Source organism: Ursus maritimus, unplaced genomic scaffold, assembly GCF_017311325.1.
Source record: "Ursus maritimus isolate PB19 unplaced genomic scaffold, ASM1731132v1 scaffold_17, whole genome shotgun sequence".
NCBI lineage: Eukaryota > Metazoa > Chordata > Mammalia > Carnivora > Ursidae > Ursus > Ursus maritimus.
In genome coordinates, this window is record NW_024424119.1 from 29,434,584 (window position 1) to 29,457,368 (window position 22,785).

Consider the following 22,785-nt stretch of genomic DNA (forward strand, 5'->3'; position numbering starts at 1 on the left):
GGAAAAATAAAAATCCTTTCCGCACCTGAAGGCTTTCTGCTTTCCTGCCATCATACCAAAGTAAAGCGTCGTCTCCTTGGCAACTTGTGCCCAGGGTGAGAGAAGAGTAAGCCCTTGGGCGCGTGGGTCCAGAGCCTCTGTGGGAGGAGAGGGGTCTCCACAAACCTACTCCTTCCTCTTCCCAAACAGACGTTCTGGCGTTACATTCAAGCCATAACTACGTGGATTTATTTAGCTACAGTGTTATCTCCATTAAGCCACAAGTAAGAGACAATTCTCTGCTTTTATTTATAACCTGAAGGGATTATTTTTGAGTTAAGGCTTTAAGAATTCAGATCTATCAGGAAAGAACAGCTTGTGTAATGAACTTCCTGTTTTCATCATATTTGGACACCGAGCCTCCTTGTTGCCTGTTATTATTACCCAGTTAATATGAACTGCCTGGAGTTTATTTTTAGCTGCGTTGACTCTATTGTAAGGACTGCATAACTGCTTTCAAAATGAGAAAATGTAATTACGGGATCTAACACTAAGTTGGGGATATTCTTAGGTCCTTTCACAAGGCAGTGGCTTAAAAAATGAAAATAGACCATTTTAAATGGCTAAAGAAAACACAGTTATTTGATCCAAAATAGCCCATTGATCCTTTTACAAACTAAACACTTACTTCACAGAATAAAGTCTCATTTTTATTTAAGTGACCTAAACATATGAATTTATTTCCAAGTTCAGAGTGGGGTGGGGGAAGGAGGGTGAGGAGGAGAATTGAGACAGGAAGGGTTTAAGCATCATTTACCAAAAAAGCACAAGTTTAACACTGTGAAGGCACCTAAATTCCTACCAGGGGGGTTAACAGTTGAGGGCAATCTCGGCACATCCTGGGTCACCCTATTGCGCCCACAAAGTGCCTCACTCAGTGGTGTTGGGGGCAGGGAGAGAGTCAGAGCTCAGAGATCTGCATAGGCTTGCCCTTCACACTTAGTGGCCTTGAATTAGTCACTTGTAGGGCCCACTGCCTCAACACCCACCTCCTCCAACACTCCAGGTACTTGCACGCCACTACCCATTTGTTCAACAAAGAAATACGATATTTCCCCCTTATCAGGGGGGATTCATTCAGAGATCCCCCATGGATGCCTGAAACCCCAGAGAGTACAGAACTATATAGATACACACACACACACCCCTATAATAAAGTTTAATTTATAAATTAGGCACAGTAAGAGATTAACAACAATAATAGTAAATAATAGTAATAGTAAATAATAGTAAAATAGAACGCTTAAAACAATATATTGTAATGAAAGTTATGTGAATGTGGTCTGCCTCTCGAAATATCTTGTATGGTACTCGCCCTTCTTTGAGTATGTGAGATGATACAATGCCCTCATGATGAGATGAGAATGACATGGGTGTTGCGTCATTGCGTGAGGCTACATCACGCTATGTCAGAAGGAGGAGCATCTGCTTCCCTACCTCTGTACTCACCGTGGACCACTGACCGCACGAGGGTTAACCGAATCTGCAGACAGTGACACTGGATAGGAGGGGAACACTGTATTGCACACTCAGAATGTGCTGGGCTCCAGGAATGAAATGGGAAACAAGACATCGTCTTAGCTCTAAGTGTGACAAATGCATTGGTAGAGAGAGGTCTAGGGGATTCTAGAAGCACTATTTGTACACCTAACCCAGCCTGGATGAGAGAGGGAAAGCTTTTTGGAGGAGTTGATATCTTAAGCTGAGTCCTGAGGTACAAGCTGCTCTTGTTCTGAAAACGAAGGTGGGCAGAAAATCCAGATGTGAAAGGAACTGTGGTAAGGTCAGGTAGCCTGACTGAAGGGAAGAGTGTAAAGGGAGGTAAATAGAATGAGGCTGCTGGGTTAGGGGGCAAGGTGTTGTAAACCATAGTAAAGCCTTTTCAGTTTATCCTGAGAGTAATGGGGACAAGTTACTATAACGTTCCAAGGGGGATAATACATAATAAATATCACTATGGTTCCATCGATGTATGAATGGATAAACAAGATGTGGTATACACATGTAGTGGAATGTTATTCAGCCTTAAAAAGAGCAGAAACGCTGACACAAAGATACAGATGTAGTGAAAAGAAGGGCCATATGCACCCCAATGTTCATAGCAGCAATGTCCACAATAGCTAAATTGTGGAAGGAGAGAGATGCCCTTCAACAGACGAATGGATGAAGAAAATGTGGTCCATATATACAATGGAATATTATTCAGTCATCAGAAAGAATGATTACCCAACATTTGCATCAACATGGATGAAACTGGAGGAGATGATACTAAGTGAAATAAGTCAAGCAGAGAAAGACAATTATCATACGGTTTCACTTATTTATGGAACGACTATGGACTCTGGGAAACAAACTGAGGGCTTCAGAGGGGAGGGGGGTGGGGGATTGGGCTAGGCCGGTGATGGGTATTAAGGAGGGCACATATTGCATGGATCACTGGGTGTTATATGCAAACAATGAATCATGGAACACTATATCAAAAGCTAATGATGTACTGTGTGGTGACTAACATATCATAATTAAAAAAAAAAAAAGAAACAAAGAAATGCTGACACATGCTACAACCTTGATGAACCTGGATGAACCTTGAGGACATTATGTTAAGTGAAGTAAGCCAGTCACAAAAAAACAAATAGTGTATGATTCCATTTCTATGAGGTCTCTAGAGCAGTCAAATTCATAGTCACAGAAAGTAGAATGGTGACTGCCAGGGGCTAGGGGAAGGGGGTATGGGGAACTAGCGTTTAATGGGTACAAAGTTTTGGTTTTGCAAGAAGAAAAGACTTTCAGAGATTGGTTGCACGGCGTTGTGAATGTACATAATACCACTGAACCGCACAAGTTAAAATGGTTAAAACAGCCAATTTTATGATATGCATATTTTACCACAAATTTTTAAGTTTTTAATCAAAAAAAGAAATATCACAGGGTGCCTGGGTGGCGCAGTCAGATAAGTGTTGGACTCTTGGTTTTGGCTCAGGTCATGATCTCAGCGTGTGGGATCAAGCCCCGAATGGGGCTCCATGCTCAGTGCAGAGTCTGCTTGAGATTCTCTCTCTCTCTCCCTCTGCTTCTGCCTCTCCCCCCACTCGCATGCACACTCTCTCTCTCTAAAATAAATAAATCAATCTTTAAAAAATAAAGAAATATCGAGGCGCCTGGGTGACACAGCGGTTAAGCGTCTGCCTTCGGCTCAGGGCGTGATCCCGGCGATCTGGGATTGAGCCCCACATCAGGCTCTTCTGCTATGAGCCTGCTTCTTCCTCTCCCACTCTCCCTGCTTGTGTTCCCTCTCTCGTTGGCTGTCTCTATCTCTGTCGAATAAATAAATAAAATCTTTAAAAAAAATAAAAAAAATAAAAATAAAGAAATATCACTGTGGTGGCTGGGTTTATATATATATGTGTGTATGTCTATACATATGTAAATGTATATATGCAAATATGCATATTTATTATATTATAGGCATGTATGTGTGTATATATACATATGTACACATACATACACATATACACACACTGCATTGTTATATGTTGTTATATAATATTTATTATCTACATATCCAGCTACCACAACAATAACAGGCCATATATACGTGTACAGATGAATAGCTATAGATAGGTATACTGATATATGTGAGTACATCTATATATCTGTGTGTGTGTGTGTGTGTGTGTGTGTGTGTGTGTGTGTATGTGTATACAAGGTGAGAGAGAGAGAGAAAAACAGAAAAGTAGAGGTGAGGACACCAGTTAGGAAGCTGTTGCAATAGTGCAGGAAGAGATCAAGGGGCCTGAATTTTAGGCTGTGTGAAGAAAAAGAGAACAAAATCAAGGTTCATTTGTAGCATGGGAAGACCGAGGACTGATTAACTGAGCACTGAAGGAAAACTCATTTGCTATCTCTTTTCAAGGAACCACTCCAGCATGAAAAGAGATACAGATATATATGTAGATACATCTCTCTCTCTATATAAAACTTGTTGCTAGTGTCCCTCTTAAAATGTAGTATAAGTATATTAATATTTAATAAAACCATAGAATATTGTTTATATATAATATTAAACGTAGTATTAATTTTGAGTTGAGATTATACTATTTCCTTAAATAGTAGAGCTGTAGATGCTATAATAATGGCTTAATTCGATTATATATGAGATTTATATATATTGAGTTGAGATAATATATTTATATTATCAAACCATCAGCACTTGGACATCTCAAATTTAGTTTGTCCCAAACTGAAGTCCTGATCTTCCTTCCACAGTCTTCCTCACCCAAGATATGGCAACTCCATCCTTTGCATTCCTTGACATACTTGCTCAGACCAAAAACTTACCTACTTCTCACAACTTCTATCCTACCAGTCCCCAATCCTGGTGGCTCTGCCTTCAAAACAGATCCAGAATCTGTCCACTTCTCCCCATTCTCCCTACTGCAGCCCAAGTCCCACATCTCACTACCATCTATTTTGCACAAAGCAATCAAGTGATGCTTTCAAAACATGTCAGATCCCATTACTTCTCTGCTCAAAACCCCCATGTGTTCCCTGTCTCGTTTTTAAAACCCTTAAAATGGCCTACGTGATCTGGCTCTCTCCTCCCTCAGTGGCCTCCCAATCACTGTCTTCCCATGCTCCATTCCAGCCACATCCATCTCCTTGCTTTCTTCGAACATGCCAAGCACACGCCTGCTTTGGGGTTTTTGCACAAACTGTTCCCTCTCAGTGGAAACTTTTCCCAGAGAGACTCACATAGCTTTCTCCTTCCAATCTCTGCTCAGATGCCACCTGGTCACACTATTTAAAATAGCAATTCCACCCTCACACCCTGTGCCCCCTATCTCTCTCTTACCTACTTGACTTTTCCCCCATAGCACTTATCACCAACTGCCACACCATGCATTTTTAATTTGTTTATTATTGACTGTCTTCCCCCTCTCCCCAGTAGAATGTAAATTCTGTAAAGGTGGGGAGTTCTGTCTGTTCCATTACTGATATATCCTCAGGACCTAAAATGGTCCTTGGACTATATTAGACTCACATATTGATGACTGAAAGAATGAACCAGTGAATGAATGAGTCTGTTCCCAACTAGATACACTGGGGTCAGACCTACAAAAACAACTCTACTCAATTGCCTGCACTTGTCCTAATAAACCACCATAGTTCTACCCACCATCTTTTACTAATTTCTTCTTAGGATTTGGGCAAAAGGTATTGGCTTAATTCGATTATGAACCTTATGTCATGATTTCCTTAAATAGTAGAGCTGTAGATGCTATAATAAAATGGATCTCTTCAAGGCTTAAAAAAAATCTATGAAGAACATTCTCATCTAATTTTGAATTTTAATGAATAGTTATAACGATGAGTAATTAATTTTGATATTTATAGAAAATGAAATGCATTTCTTCCTTTATGAAAATCTAGCACTTCAGGAACAACAGATTCTTGAAGAAAAAATCCTAATGAGATCATTAAAATTGGAAGGATTGTACCAACCTAAGTGAAAGGCACAGCAACTGAATGGACACCAAATGGTACCTCCCTGTTGTGCCCAACTCTGCTAACTGAGCTCATCAATTCCTGTAATCTGTAAGGAACTGCCAGTGGAGGAGTACTAGGGGAAAAGCACGAGCTTCCTGGTACGTAAGGCGCAGAGAGAAATGCCTGGTCTCTAACCCATGTTATCTGCAAAGAAAAGCTCATGTCCTGAATCCAGCAGGAATTGATCACATACATTTTTTAATAATAGATTTTAGGTGACATAAGACACAACATCCTCAGCAATGATATTTGCCAAAAATGCAAAAGCATTGTTCCAGTGGACAATTTTTGTATTGATTCTCACAAAGCCTCAAACCAGACCACTGAATTTTTAACGCAGTGCAAGCATTTCTATTAGGTACAGAGGTAACCCAGCTCAGATATGTTGCTTCCCAATACCACAGCGAATCACAAGAACAGAGGCTAGAGTTCCTGGAAGAAAAATGGAGAGACCACCCGTTTTAAATTGTCTCTCTCCAATATCATGTCTTAGGTGAGCCTTTGGCAAGTGCACAGTTACAAGTCACTTCAGGATTGAATTCACTGACAAGTGCCTGAAGTGCCAATAGTCTATGCTGTTGATTATCCATAAGCTTTAAACACCAGATGTGCAGGAAGTGAGGCTGACATTCTGTTGTCAAATTTTTGAGAATCTAACTTGTATTCTTGCCATTCCATTTCTGCACAAAGATAAGCTGCAGGGGTTCCTGCAGGTGACAACAGCATTTCCTTCAAAATGGAGCTTGAATCCACTCACACACTCAGACACTCTTTTGAGGACCTGACTTTTTCACTATATTGCAGAAGATGATTGGGTCCAAGGCTTTTCTTAGGGCAGTACAACCAATCAATCATTTCAACTGTTTTTAAAAATAAAATAAAAACAACAAAATGAAATACCCTCCTGTGGACCCTGTTGAACCAATAGCTAGTAATCTGGATGCCTGTCACAAGGAGTTAGCAAAGGAAGGAAGGAAGGCAGGAGGGAGGGAGGGAGGAAAGGAAGGAAGGAAGAAAGGGAAGGGGGGAGGAAGGAAGAAATGCTCCTATTGGCCAGAGGAGTTGACTTCTTGATTAAGGTTATCTGACATGGTTTTCTCTGATGTCGGGGAGCATCTGCCAAAAGCAGCAATTTTGGCTCTGATAGAATTGATGCTAAGCTGCTCTTTCTAACAATAATTAGTCGGCAGGTTCAGCTGCTTCTTTTATAGTATTGTTTATTACAAAACATTACAAAAACATTGACAAAACTCAAAATAAAAGAAAGAAAAATCCACCCAAAATCCTGCCATCCTACAAACCAAACTGTTTACATTTTTTTCATGCTCCCTTTTAGTCCCTGTCCATATGCAGACAGAATTTTTACAGTTGTAATCATAGCACAGACACAATTTTGTAGTCAGGTTTGTCTCAATTAGAGTTTTTAAAGCATTTTTCCAGTTTATTCCATCATCCTCGGTTCCACTACTAGAAACACTTCACCCCCACCATCCTTACTGACGTCCCTGGGATCTTAAATGGTGAGGAAGCCGTTAAAAGAATAATAATTAACAGAATTAGGAGAAAGGGCTATTTTTAAATTCCCTGTTTAAGGATGGGGGTCTAGAATGAAACTTGTGTAGAAAGGATTTCTCTCACCCTTTGTTTGCTCCCATAGCTGGAAACCTTTATGAAAATCACTCCATTTCCCCACCATCAGGCATGTTTTTGTACGTTAAGAAAGAACCTTGCAGGTATTTCCTCTTTACCTAGTTTGTTTTGAAGGCCTGCTTAGTATTTAGAACATAGGCATGAAAAGACATCTTTTCCTCCATCTGCTATAAGGATTTATGTAACTTGGAATTTAAGTGTGGACACTAGATACTGAATCCATATGAACATGAGGTGAAATACTCAATTGTCAAAATGTTGAATACGTGGATGCATTTTTTTACCTTTTCCTTTGCAGCTATGTAGTCACTGGCTTCCCCACCTGGCGGCTCCTGAGACTTATCTTGGCCAGAGCTGGTAAAAAAAAAAAAATATATATATATATATATATATATATGTATATATATATATTTAGATAGATCGATCAATCGATTGATGGATCTCGGGACTTACCCTTGACTTTGTGAAGCAGAATCTCCAGGGCTTGGCTGTGGACTCATACACCATAAAATGTCAAAGGTCTCTCTTTCTTGATAAAAGCTCTGATTATCATGGATTGTGGATTTTTATGTGGATGGAAGGGAAACTAGCTATAAGGATTTGAAGAAGGGATGGTAATATGGAAGAAAAATGTGGCCTATAGAAGCTTTGTTGAAATTTCTTTCTTTGAGGGGTGCCTGGGTGGCTCAGTCACTTAAGCGTCTGACTCTTGATATTGGCTCAGGTCATGATGTCAGGGTTGTGGAGCCTGCTTAAGATTCTCTCTCTCACTCTGCCCCTCCACCATCCTGCTACATATCCACATGTGCTCTTTCTCTCTCTTTCTCAGAAGGAAGGAAGGAAGGAAGGAAGGAAGGAAGGAAGGAAGGAAGGAAGGAAGGAAGGAGGAAGGAAGGAAGGAAGGAAGGAAGGAAGGAAGGAAGGAAGGAAGGAAGGACGTTTCTTTCTTTGAGCTAGGTAGACCTAAAGTGTGAATTATCTGCTCCAATAATCCTAGCAAGCATCACAAAATCCCATGTTTTGGTGAGCCAACCTAGCCCCAGTTTTCTATACACAATCCTGAAACCCCAAGGGCCATGGTCACAAAGGGGTAGGATATCTGTTGGTGACAATGTTGGGGCAGCATGTATCAAATCTTTGGGGTTTTTTTTAAGTATGATACTTTCACCCTGGAAAGCTTTCATTTTTAATTCTGTATTCTATATTGTTTTTAATTTTTATAAGCATGGATTTATGTATTAACTGTTTTTTTTTTAACTGAAGAGTGGGTTATACACATGGGTGGTCCTTTCAAAAAAAATGATTTCACCTGTGGTCCAATCATTGTCCTGGAATCTGACTAGCAAACAAATTGCTAGTCCCTCCTTTTCAAGCAAAGAAGTTAGAGGACAGAAGGACAGGATATTTTCCTCTCTCCCTGCATTAGACAAAGAAGGAGAAAAGCTTTCCAGGAACAAATAACAACAACAACAACAAAAAAAAAAAAAAGCAAGGAAGAGAGGTGCTACATACCCTAATATGTGCAGAGTTTGTGTTTCACCACCTCACTCCTATCTACAAACCAGGGGGCACTTTTGCTCCCTGGGGAACATTTAGCAATTGAGTTATTTTTGGTTGTCATACCCAGGAGAAGGCTTTACCACTGGCATCTAGTGAGTGGAGGCTAGGGATGCTGCTAAACATCTTAAAATGGCACAGGATAGCCCCACCACAACAAAGAATTATCTGGCCCAAAATGTCAGTAATGCTGAGGCTGAGACACCTGCTGAGTGTGAAGTGAACAGTAGGTAAGAAATAAACCTGAGAGACTCATACAAACAAGATCATGCGAGGCCTCGAATTCTGTGTCAGGGAGCTTGGATTTTTTTTTTTTTCCATTTTGTTTTGTTTTGTTTTGTTTTTTCACAGTGAATGATGGAGAGCCACTGAAAAGAAATTACCTGATTGAATTTTGATTTTAAATACATTACTTTGAAGGCATTCTGAAGGGTAAATTGGAGGAGGCCATAACTGGAGACAGAGAAAATCCTTAGGATGCTGTTATAAAGCTCAGAGAGAAATGTTCGGGCCTGGGCTAACACAGTGCCAGGAGGGACCAAGGGAGAAAGGGACAGCATACACATAGGACGTGAGAGTCAGCAGGTGTCAGGAAGTGAATGGGTATGAGGTGGGCGGGGAAGATTCCAGGATAACTCCCAAATTTCTCTTTCAGATGATTGGATGCACAATGGTTAGATAACAGGAAGGAAAGATTTATGGGGGAAAAAATAATGTGTTCAGATAAAACTTTCACAAAATCATTCTTTGGAGGAGACCAAACAGGTAATAGAATCCACTCGTTCAACAAATATTTTCATATGATTTCTCTCATCTATGGAACATAAGAACTAGGAAGATCGGTAGGGGAAGAAAGGGATAAAGAAAGGGGGGTTAATCAGAAGGGGGAATGAAGCATGAGAGACTATGGACTCTGGGAAACAAACTGAGGGCTTCAGAGGGGAGGAGGGTGGGGGAATGGGACAGACTGGTGATGGGTAGTAAGGAGGGCACGTATTGCACGGTGCACTGGGTATTATACGCAACTAATGAATCATCGAACTTTGCATCAGAAACCAGGGATGTACTGTATGGTGACTAACATAATATAATAAAAAAAATTTTTTTTAATATTTTCATAGCCATTATCCGTAGAAAATGGTTGTTACCTAGAGCTGGTTAACTCCTTATGCAAGCAAGCTATGAGATTGAAACTTAAGTCTTTTGATTTAAGAAGAAATTTGATGTTATTTTGAGGAAGTCTCTAAGAGCCTTAATGGTTCTCTAATTTCAGGAGATGGAGAGTTTCCCTTTTTGAACCTAGAGTCAACTACACTTAGGGTTCATCTTGAGGGAACCATACCTGTAGAGTTAATTAAGGTAAATAGGTTGGCAAGGACATCAGCCAACTACTCAAGCAAGATCAAAATAATTCTGTCAGCAAAGATTTTCTTCTGTAGCTCCTTTCAGCCTTGAAAGACTGGACTTTTTTTAGAGTTGATGACAATAATGGATTCTGGCTTTGGAGAATACTAGAGACAACAAAATCCAGATACAGAGTTGAAATTGAGATGATTTGTTTAGTAGTCAATCCATGCTCATGATTTTGAATTTCCTCATACTGAAGTGACACCAAAGAAGATAAAGTCCCAAATCCGTCTGGTTGGTGTCCCTGAGGTCGATCCCAAAATATTCCAGAATAGTTTATATAATTTAATTTTTGGAAAGGATAAGTGTTTTTAGAAGAACTGTAACTAAATGAGTCTTTGGATGACTTGATCTCTTGTTATACTTGAGATAATATCTTGACAATATGGCCTGGAATTTTTTTCTTTCTGATCTCTTTTATGAAGCAAGAGATAAAAGAACTTCTCCTTGAATAGTCCAGCAACATAAGTACTATAATCACAGTTTGTTAATATTATAAACAGCTATTTTTTAAGACTTCCAGAACAAAATATGTGCTATAAATTCTTTGTTATAAATTTACTTGCTCAGTTCAGTTTAACCTTATCCCTAAAATCTCACTGATTGAGTTATGTGTAGGGACAGATACAAGGACAATTTTGAAAGTTCAGATTAAGTTTAAGGGGAAAATATTTACTTTCCACCAGTCTAAAATATCCAACTCAAGGTTGTAGATAAGCTCTGAAGACTAATTCTTCAATCATCAATAAGGCTGCCTCTGGTTGGAAATGTGAATGGAAGTCCACAGATTTATCCCACAGCCTGCCATTTACCATTATTGGACTATGATTATAAATGAGTTTGACCAGATATTTTCCTCTTTGATTCAGACAGTTATTCCTGGAGAAGTGCCTTAAAAGGAAGAATCTGACAATTGCTGTTTTCTGATAGATGTAGCTCTGGTGGAACTGCTGCCAATCCTGGCATTCAAGTCCCCTGAAATTATGTCAGCTAACGCATACTTAGAAAACATAAAGTTCAGAAGGCTGCCAAATTACCGTATGATTTGAAGTATCAGTATGTACATTGTAGGAAAAACGTATGTGTTAAAACCCAAACCAGCCTTGCCAGGAGCTGGATTAGTCCATAAATTCCATAGCCTATAAATCTGGTTTGTACTCAGTAAGTGCCTTCTATGTGCTGGCCACCATGCGAGAGGTTTTCATGACAAGGTCTCTCCATTCATCTCGGCAGCAATCCTTTGAAGTAGTCACTGTGGTCTCCCATTTAGAGATGAAGAACAGCTAAAGTCCAAAGTCATCTTTCTAATAATTGTTGGAGCCAGGATTTAATCCAGGTCTTTTGACAATAAATTTACCCTTTTGGCGTTATACCGTTCTCCCTCTTAAAACTCCAATTTCCAGGAAATCAAGCTTGGCATGTCAATCTGAGTTCATTGCTTTCCTTCCCAATTTAGCTCCTTCTGTTGAAAACTCACCATCTCTCTTGTCTCCTGTCCCCATGACCAACCAAGTGTCAACTCTTATTAACCCCATCTTCAAATTCCTGCTATTCAGTGTGCTCCTTGGGCCAGCATCATTGGCACCACTTGGGATCTTGTTATAAATGCAACATCGCCGGCCCCACTCAAACCTACCAAAACAGAACTTGCATTTTTATAAGATCCCCAATGATTCATACGATGAAGTTTGAAAAGTATGTCTCTAGGCTAGGTGGCCCCTCTCCAGTCCTGCTACCACCATTATTCCTCAGGTTCTCGGTGTCTCTGATCCAGAGTGTTTAATAATCCCTTAATTAGTCTTCCTCTCTTTGGGTCTCTCCCTAGTTCTTCACCACCCAATTCCTATTCGTATTGGATACCAACACGTTGACTTTTCTAAAGAAAAACTGAACCTCTCACTCTCCTCCATCCCCTGACTCAAAAACTTCCACTTGCTCCTCAGAGCCTATGAAAAATAATAACAATAGTTAAAATGACATACTTTGTGCCACATATTTTATAAGTCCTTTACATAAACTAACTCTTTTACTCCTTACATCAACTGACAGAATTATTACCCCTGTTTTAGAGATGAGAAAACTGAGACTGAGTGAGGTTAAATAATTTGCCCAAGGTCATGCAGCTAGTAGATAGTAGAAGCAGGATTAAGGCTCCCCCAAACCCCTCAGCCTGGCCTCGAATGTCCTCCACAGTTACATTAAACAGGAAAGGAGGGTTTTTGTCCAAGCATCCACTCTTTGCCAGAAATTTTGCTAGAAATGTCCACTTGACTATCCCCCACACCAACCCCACAGCAAGGTTTTGATGTTATTATTCCAATTTTTACAGATGAAACTAGGAATTAGAGAAATTGAACCAAAGTTCAGTTAACTCCAGACCAATATAATTTCTACTGTGTAGCTCTACTATTCTTTCCACCTTGGAAGTGTTCCCTACATCTCTGAGTGCCCAGATTTTACTATCTCTTTTTTTTTTTAATAATTTTTTATTATGTTATCTTAGCCACCATACAGTATATCCTTAGTTTTTGATGTAGTGTTCCATGATTCATCGTTTGCATATAATACCCAGTACACTATGCAATATGTGCCCTCTTTGATTTTACTATCTCTTAAGACCAGTATATATCCTACACACAAATTTTTCCCCTTTTCCTCCAGTTTGGAAGTACTCTTACCCTCCTCTGAAAACTTAATATCTCTTTACTTCCTTTTTCCTTTGGTGCTACCTTGTTTTTGTTTTTTTATGGTTATCTCTGTATATGTATAATGAGGTATATGCACCCACATTTTCAGAATACTGGACTCTTATTTCCTTTCAGTGACTCTGATTTTTGCTCCTGAAGTTTTAGAAGCTTAATCTAAGGAGACAAATTAAATTAGAACCATGTTAATAAAATTTAATATAAATTCATGAACAGAAAAAAATACAAGTGTGATCATTCAGAGCTGAAATAAGAATTATTATCCTGGATAAGACAGAATTTGAGAAACAGGCAAAAATTTACATGTACTATTTAAACTCTTCCCATAAAATCAAGCAAATCCCTGTTATGCATTGATTTTCATGCAAGATGCTTTCTGGATTTTCCACCAACTCATCAGTTATTTTCTGTCACTTTCCTTCTATTTACTTTTATTTTCTGTCATCTTTCATTCTATTTTATTTTTCCTGACAGCTATTACCTGTTATAAACAATCCTTTCAGATAGTTCCATTCTGATAATTCCAAAATTACCTCAATATAATTGAAACCCTTTCTTAATACCTGACATCGATCATTCCCACAAATAGCCCACTTCAAATTAAAAGGGGTATGAAGGGTAAAGGAGAGAAGACTTGGCTTAAATATTCTTTTAAGGACTTCTGCTCTGGTAGTTCCTGCAACACTAAAAATCCACTGGCAAGTAAGTTTAAAAGTTTACCAGTCCATGTTAATTATATTGGAATTTAAAAAAAGTTTATCAGCCCATTATTTTTCCAAGATATATGTCACATGCTAGATTGTCAACCAAATAATAAAATTTATACGTTTTGCTCTTCGTACTTATTTACCATTATTACTGATACCCAATAAAGAGCTTTATAGTCTAGAGCAGAATGCAGTTTGATAACTCAATAAGTATTAGCATACTGGCAGCAACCAAGAAACTTTCATTTCCTCCTTCGCTGATGTTGACTCTCAAATCTAAATAAAGGTCAGTCTTAATTATTCCAGTAATTCCTTTTTTTAGAAATGTACTTCAAAAAGCAGAGGTCTGAAGTGTATTTCCAAAGGTGTTCTAAGATTTACTTTAAGAGGAGAATATAGTATGCAGCTTTGACCTAAATCTTTCCCAGAAAGAGCATTTCACACTGGTTTCCATGGAACACCTTATAGGGCAAACTGTAAGGTATTTATTTTAAGCCAAAGGAATCCCCAAAAGCCAAACACAAACTTCAGACATATTGCATTTTTTTCTATTCTGCTCAAAAGAGAATTGGAACTAAGTGAAAGTGTCACACACAGTGCCATAAACTCCAAAAGGCCTTGAAGTTTATATCATTTAAGGGCACTAGAACATATATCCCATGAGAGGAAGCACCTTGACTTCTTTTGTTCATTGCAGATTGTCCAGCATCTAGTACAATGCCTACAATTTAATACGTGTCTAATAAATACTTGTTGAGTAAATGAACAAACTCCCTTTATTTCACAGATGAGGAAATTAGAACCCAAGCAGTCAAATGACCTAACCAAAGTCACACAGTAACTTTGATGCTGTCCCAGCACTAGAACTTCAGTCTACAATCCCTCATTTGGTATCATTTCCACTGGCTGCAACATAAGCAAATGCAGGTGTCAGGTAGGGAGAGAAATGAAGGAAAACAAAATAGAGACTTTTTTCAAATATCTCATCAGGAGTCAAAAATAAAACTGTAATTGTAAATAGCATTGGGAAAGGAATAATAAAAAAATTTTTAATTAATTTTTTTAATTAAAATTCTTCCAAGAGCAAACAAACAAACAAAAACCCCACCTGTCTGATTAATGGCCAAAATAGCAATTACAGGGGTTTAAGAAAAAGTCAGTTTTTAATAATAGAAAAGAAGTCCATACAAGGAAAACAAGGAAGCTAACAAACATAGCAGGTTAACTATAAAACTGAAAACTAGACCAAATATAATTTGAGAAATACTTTGAAAAGGACTCCAAAGGCAATAAAACATTTTTTATAACACATTAAAAAAAAATACTCGGCTGAAGAATCTGAATAACAATTTAATGATCAGGGTCTAAAAAAGGTACACTTATCAAAAGATCAGATAGCAAATTGGGTAAATGAATCACTTTCCTTGGTCTTCCTGGGGCGGGGGGAATGCCAGAAGGGAGGTTCATGCATCATAAACATCTTTTGAAACATACAAGTCGGGCCTACTATATCAAATAGTGGCAAAGTTCAATGAATGAGCAGGAAAGAGGCAAAGAGGTTTCAATGTATGTAAAGTACATATTTATTCAACTGAGGAGAAAAAGCTACTCTCAAACCTCTATCAGCACACCATAGCTACCCAGAGAAAGAGCACAGAAATTCCCTGAAGGGTACTGCCTCGATGTAATGCTGCAGCCAAAAATTCTACTAAAATACTACTAAAGAGCATCAAGTAGAGAAAAACAGGCAGAAACTCACTTATTTCTATTTAAAACTGTGGTTTATCCATGCTGGAAGAAAACATACATTTCTGACTCCTGGTGTTAAGAATAATATAATAGGGAGGGCCGGGTGGCTCAGTTAAACATCTGCCTTTGGCTCAGGTCATGATCTCAGAGTCCTGGGATCAAGCCCACATTGGGTCCCATGATCAGTGGGGCGTCTGCTTCTTCCTCTCCCTCTGTCCCTCCACTCCGCTCATGCTCTTTCTCTCTGTCTCTCTCTCCCCCTTCAGATAAATAAATAAAATATTTATTTATAATAGAATAATATAATAGAACTGGACTGGAAAAAGAAAAAAAAAGAGGGACTCATGGTCAAGGAAACTGTGGAACTAATATAGACCATCCAGGCTAAGTTTATGCTCTTGAGAGTTGTACTTAACCTAGGAATCCCACGATCTCTCTGGGTAGTGTGTTCCAGTATGTGGATGTGGCTACCATTTTACCAAGCACGTCATCATGTGACAAGTAGTGTGCTAATCAATTTATATCCATTAAATTCATAATTAATTTATATCTCAAATTCGTATCTCATTTAAACTTCAAACTAATATGAACATGGGAGTATTATTATCCCCACTTTATAGATAAATAAACTGAGATTTAGATAGATTAAAAATTTGTCCTTTTTACACTACAAATAAGAGCCTGGATATGAACTGTGACTGGTCAGACCTCTATATCAAGGTTTTATCCAACCTGCCCTCAGCAGTTTTCCAAAGTAGCACCAGGTCTCCCACAGCAGACCTGTATAACCTTTCTAACATCATGTAGCTTGCTCCCATGCCCTGCTGCAGATGGCCTCATCTAATGTGCCCTTGGAAGGGGTCCATCCAAAGTGGCTCCACAGGTATGGCAGTGTGTAAGCAGCCCCAGCAGGAGCCAGCACCACTCCAAAGTGATTCCTGCCCCAGGAAGAGGGGAAGACAAATACTCACACCAGTTTGACTGTGGCTCCAACAGTAGGCCGGAGGCAGACATCTGGCCTGACAACAGGCCCCGCCCACCAACAAAAGTCTCCCATGGGGGGCGCCTGGGTGGCTCAGTCGTTAAGCATCTGCCTTCGGCTCAGGGCGTGATCCCGGCATTATGGGATCGAGCCCCACATCAGGCTCCTCCGCTATGAGCCTGCTTCTTCCTCTCCCACTCCCCCTGCTTGTGTTCCCTCTCTCGCTGGCTGTCTCTCTCTCTGTCAAATAAATAAATAAAAGCTTTAAAAAAAAAAAAAGTCTCCCATGGGACAACACAGTGAGAGCATCCTGAAGGTTAGTGTAACCATAGTTCTGGAAAACACCTGGTCTGACCCAACTCAAGCCCAAGGTGGTCCCAGATACCCATTAACAACCCAGGGACCAAACACTGTCCATAACAGGCAAAGAGAACCACTGCAGAAGACTGGACTGAAGGCAAATGCAGCACAGCCACAATAGTGGGGCGCGTGTAACACACATAGAAGACATCCCTGGGGCGCCTGGGTGGCACAGCGGCTAAGCTAAGCATCTGCCTTCGGCTCAGGGCGTGATCCTGGCGTTCTGGGATCGAGCCCCACATCAGGCTCCTCCGCTGTGAGCCTGCTTCTTCCTCTCCCACTGCCCCTGCTTGTGTTCCCTCTCTCGCTGGCTGTCTCTCTCTGTCAAATAAATAAATAAAATCTTTAAAAAAAAAAAAAAAAAAAAAAGAAGACATCCCTGAAGCGCCAGGTTCTGGTGAACAGGGGACATTGCACTACAGGGCACCATAGGACCTCTTCTCCGTAAGGCCACTACTTGCAAAAGCAGGAGATGTAACTGATTTTCCTAACACGTAAAACAGATACAGAGAGTTAGATAAAATGAGGAGACAGATGGATATGTTCCAAACGAAAGAACAGGACAAAATCACAGCAAGAAAGATAAAGGAAACAGAGGTAAGAAATATACCTGACAGAGAATTTAATGTAATGGTCATAAAGAGACTCACTGGATTTGAGAAGAGTGGAGGACCTCAGTGAGACCCTTAACAAAGATAAAGAAAACATAAAAAAGAACCAATCGAGGTCCCTGGGTGGCTCAGTCGGTTAAGCATCCAATTCTTCCTTTTGGTTCAGGTCATGATCTCAGGGTTGTGAGACCAAACTCTGTGTCAGGCTCCACGCTCAGAGGGGAGTCTGCTTGAGATTCTCTCTCTCCCTCTCCCTCTGCACCTCCCCCACTTGCATTCTCTCTCTCTCTCTAAAAAAAAAAAAAAAGAATCAATCAGAGATGAAGAACTCAATAGTGGAAATCAAAAATATACTAAAGGGAATAAAGAGTAGACTATAGGAATCAGAATAATGGATTAGCAACCTGAAGAATAGAGTAATGGAAAGCAATCAAGCTCAAGTGGAGAAAGAAAAAAGATTAGTAAAAAAAGAGAATAGATTAAGGGAACTCAGCTACACCATCAAATGTAAAAACATTCACATTACACGGATCCAAGAAGAAGAGAAAGAAAGGAAGGGGATGCAGAAAATATATTTAAAGAAATAATAGCTGAAAACTTCCCAAATCTGGGGGAGGAAACAGTATACATGGACAAAGCCAAAGCAGCGATATTTATATTGGACAAAATAGACTTCAAAACAAAGGATATAAGAAGAGACAAAAGAAGGACACTACATAATCATAAAGGGAACAACCCAACAAGAAGATATCACAATTGTAAATATGCTCCCAACATGGGAGCACCTAAATACATAAAGCACCTATTAACAAACATGAAGGAAGTAATTGATAGAAATACAAAAATAGTAAGGGACTTTAACACCCTATTACATCAATGCATAGATCTTTCAAACAGAAAATCAACAAGGAATCAGTGGCTTTGAATGATACATTGGACCAGATGGATCTAACAGATATAGCAAGAACGTTCCATCTTACAACAGTAGTATACACATTCTTTTCAAGTACACAAGGAACATTCTCCAAAATAGATCACATGTTAGGCCAAAAAACAAGTCTCAACAAACTCAGGAAGACTGAATTCATACCATGCATCTTTTCCAATCACAACATTATGAAACTAGAAATCAACCATAGGAAAAAATCTGGAAAGAACACAAATACATGGAGGCTGGAGCGCCTGGGTGGCTAAGTCAGTTAACCGTCTGCCTTCAGCTCAGGTCATGATCTCAGGGCCCCATGTCAGGCTCCCTGCTCAGTGGGGAGTCTCTTCTCCTTCTGCCTGCCACTCCCCCCACTCATGCGCTCTTTCTCTCTCAAATAAATAAATAAAATATTTTTTAAAAAATACATGGAGGTTAAATAACATGCTATTAAACAATGTATGGATCAACCAAGAAATCAAAGAACATGGAGGCAAATGAAAATGAAAACTCAAAGGTCCAAAATCCTTGGGATCCAACAAAAGCTGTTCTAGGAGGGAAGTTTATAGCAGTCCAGGTCTACCTCAACAAGCAAGAACAATCTCGAAGAACCTTACACCTAAATAACCCAAACCTTATATCTAAAGGAGCTACAAAAAGAACAAACAAAACCCAAAACCAGTAGAAGAAAGGAAATAATACAGATCAGAGCAGAAATAAACAAAATAGAAACTAAAGTAGAAGGCGTCAATGAAAACAGGAGCTGATTCTTCGAAAAAAATCAACAAAATTGATAAACCTTTAGCCAGACTCATCAAAAGAAAAAGAGAGAAACAAAGAAAAGAAAAAGAAAGGAAGGAAGCAAGCAAGCAATCAAACAAGCGGGCTCAAATAAACACAATCAGAAATGAAAGAGGAGAAATAACAACTGACACCACAGAAATAAAAAGGGCTTTAAGAGAATATTATGAAAAACTATATGCCAACAAATTGGATAACCTAGAAGAAATGGATAAATCCCTAGAAACATATAACCTTCCAAAACTGAATCCAGAAGAATAGACAGTTTGAACAAACTGATTACCAGCAATGACGCTGAATCAGTAATTTTAAAAATTCCCAACAAACAAAAGTCCAGGACCAGATGTCTTCACAAGAAGAGTTAATACCTATTCTTCTCAAACTATTCCAAAAAATAGAAGAAGGAAGAAAGTTTCCAAATTCATTTTATGGGGACAGCATTACACTGATACCAAAACAAGATAAAGTCAACATTAAAAAAGAGAACTACATTGGGGCACCTGGGTGGCGCAGCGGTTAAGCATCTGCCTTCGGCTCAGGGCGTGATCCCGGGGTTGTGGGATCTAGCCCCACATCAGGCTCCTCCGCTGGAAGCCTGCTTCTTCCTCTGCCACTCCCCCTGCTTGTGTTCCCTCTCTCGCTGGCTGTCTCCCTCTCTGTCAAATAAATAAATAAAATCTTTAAAAAAAAAAAAAAAGAGAACTACAGGCCAATATCCCCGATGAACACTGATGCGAAAATCCTCAACAAAATATTAACAAACTGAAACCAACAATACACTAAAAAGTCATTCACCACAATCAAGTGAGATTTATTCCTGGGTTGCAGGGGTGGTTCAATATTTGCAAATCAATCAATTTGATACGCCACATCAATAAGAAAAGGGATAAAAAACCATATGATCATTTCAATAGATGCAGAAAAAGCATTTCTCAAAGTACAACATCCATTCATGATAAAAACACTCAACAAAGTAGGTTTCGAGGGAACATACCTCAACATAATAAAGGCCACATAAGAAAAACCCACAGCTAACATCATCCTTAATGGGGAAAAAACTGACAAGTTTTCCCATAAGATCAGAAACAAGACAAGGATGTCCACAACTTACCACTTTTATTCAGCATAGTACTGGAAGTTCTAGCCACAGCAATCAAACAAGAAGAAATAAAAGGCATCCAAATTGGTAAGGAAGAAGTAAAACTTTCACTATTTACAGATGACATGATACTATATATAGAAAACCCTAAAAGCTCCACCAAGAAACTACTAGAATTGATAAGTGAATTCAGTAAAGTAGCAGGATACAAAAATCACTACACAGAAATCTGTTGCATTTCTATACACTAATAATGAAGCACCAGAAGGAGAAATTAAGAAAATAATCCCATTTACAATTACACCAAAAATAATAAAGTACCTAATAATAAACTTAACCAAGGAGGTGAAAGACTTGTACTCTGAAAACTTTAAAACACTGATGAAAGAAATTGAAGATAACACAAAGAAATGGAAAGATATTCTATGATCATGGATAGGAAAAACAAATACTGTTAAAATGTCTATAGCACCCAAAGCAATCTATACATTTAATGCAATCTCTATCAAAATACCAACAGCATTTATCACAGAATTAGAACAAATAATCCCAAAATTTGTATGGAACCATGAAAGACCCCGTCTAGCCAAAGCAATCTTGAAAAATAAGAACAAAACACAATCCTGAATTTCAAGATACACTGCTAAGCAGTAGTAATCAAAACAGTATGTACTAGAACAAAAATAGATACAAAGATCAATAAAAGAGAATAGGGATCCCAGAAATAAACCCATGATCATATACGGTCAATTAATCTATGACAAAGGAAGCAAAAATATACAGTGGGAAAAGTCTCTTCAACAAATGGTGTGGGGAAAACTGGACAGCTGCATGCAAAAGAATGAAATTGGACCACTTTCTAACACCATACACAAAAATAAACTCAACTGGGCCCCTTTCTAATACCATATACAAATATATATTCAAAAGACCTAAATGTGAGAGCTGAAACCATAAAATTCTATAAATTACAGGCAGTAATTTCTTTGATATCAGCTATAGCAACATTTTTCTAGATATGTCTCCAGAGGCAAGGGAAACAAAAGCAAAAATAAACTATTAGGACTACATCAAAATAAAAAGCTTCTACAAAAGAAAACAAAGCTTCTGCAAAAGAAACAGCAAAGGAAACAATCAACAAAACTAAAGACAACCTACTGAATGGGAGAAGATATTTTCAAATGATATATCTAATAAGGTATTAGTATCCAAAATATACAAAGAACTTATACTATTCAACACCATAACAACAAATAATCTAATTAAAAATGGGTAGAAAGCAGTTCACCTGGATGGTTCAGTCAGTTGAGCACCCAACATTTTGATTTCCACTCAGGTCTTGATCTCAGGATTACGAGTTGAAGCCCCAAGCTGGGCTCCACACTGGGCATGGAGCCTATCAAAAAAAAAAAAAAAAAAAGGCAGAAAACATGAACAGAAATTTCTCCAATGAAGACATCCAGATGGCCAATAGGCACATGAATAGATGCCCAATATCACCAATCATCAGAAAAATACAACTCAAAACCACAATGAGCTATCACCTCACACCTGTCAGAACAACTAAAATCAAAACACAAGAAACAGCAAGAGTTGGCGAGGATATAGAGAAAAAAGAACCCTCTGCACTACTGGTGGGAATGCAAATTGGTGCAGCCACCGTGGAACACACTGCGGAAGTTCCTCAAAAAGTTAAAAATAGAATTAACATATGATCCAGTAATTCTACTACTGGGATTTACCCAAAGAATATGAAAACACTAATTTGAAAAGAGATATGCACCTCTATGTTTGTTGCAGCATTATTTACAATAGCCAAAATATGGAAGCAGCCCAAGTGTCCAGTGATAAATGAACGAATAAAGAAGATGTGGCATAGGGGCACCTGGGTGGCTCCGTTGGTTAAGCATCTGACTCTTGGATTTCAGCTCAGGTCATGATCTCAGAGTCTTGAGACTGAGCCCTGTGCCAGGCTCACACTGGTCATGGAGCCTGCTTAAGATTCTCTCTCTCTCCCTCTTCCCCTCCCCCCACTGCTCATGCTCTCTCAAAAAAAAAAGAAAGAAAAAGAAAGAAAAGAGATGTGAGATATATACATATAAATATTACCCAGTCATGAAAAAGAACGTTGCAACAACATGAATGGATTTAGATGGTATAATGCTAAATGAAATAAGTCAATCAGAGAAAGACAAATACCATCTGATTTTACTCATATGCAGAATTTAAGAAACAAAACAAATGAACAAAGAAAAAAGGAAACAAACAAACAAACAAACAAACAACCCAGACTCCTAAATATAGAGAACAAACTGATGGCTACCAGGGGAGAGGTAAGTGGGGGGATGGGTGAAATAGGTGAAGGGGATTAAGAGGACACTTATCATGATGAGCACTGAGTCATGTATAAAATTGTTGAATTGTACACCTGAAACTAATATAACACTGTATGTTAATTATACCGGAATTAAAAATTAATTAATTAATTTAAAAATATTTTAACCACCATGTTATATTGCCTTCCCCATCCTCAATCCTACCCATTCAGTTTTTTCCCCTTTGGGCATGGCTGAATTGGTTTGCCTGAATCACACCATGATAGAACAAATTAAACAGCTCTAATTCTAAATATGAGCAGAAGGAACT

General features: G+C 38.8%; 1 long non-coding RNA gene across 1 annotated transcript in view; it reads right to left on the reverse strand.

Moving 5' to 3' along the window:
• LOC103678511 overlaps positions 1–21,489 on the reverse strand; it is a 99,978-nt gene extending 78,489 nt beyond the window's left edge. Inside the window, exons 1-2 of the long non-coding RNA XR_572706.2 lie at positions 21,428–21,489; positions 7,521–7,590 (exon numbers count right to left, since the gene is read on the reverse strand). This is a non-coding gene — a long non-coding RNA (uncharacterized LOC103678511). The remainder of the gene's footprint in view (positions 1–7,520; positions 7,591–21,427) is intronic.
• Positions 21,490–22,785: the final 1,296 nt, after the last annotated feature.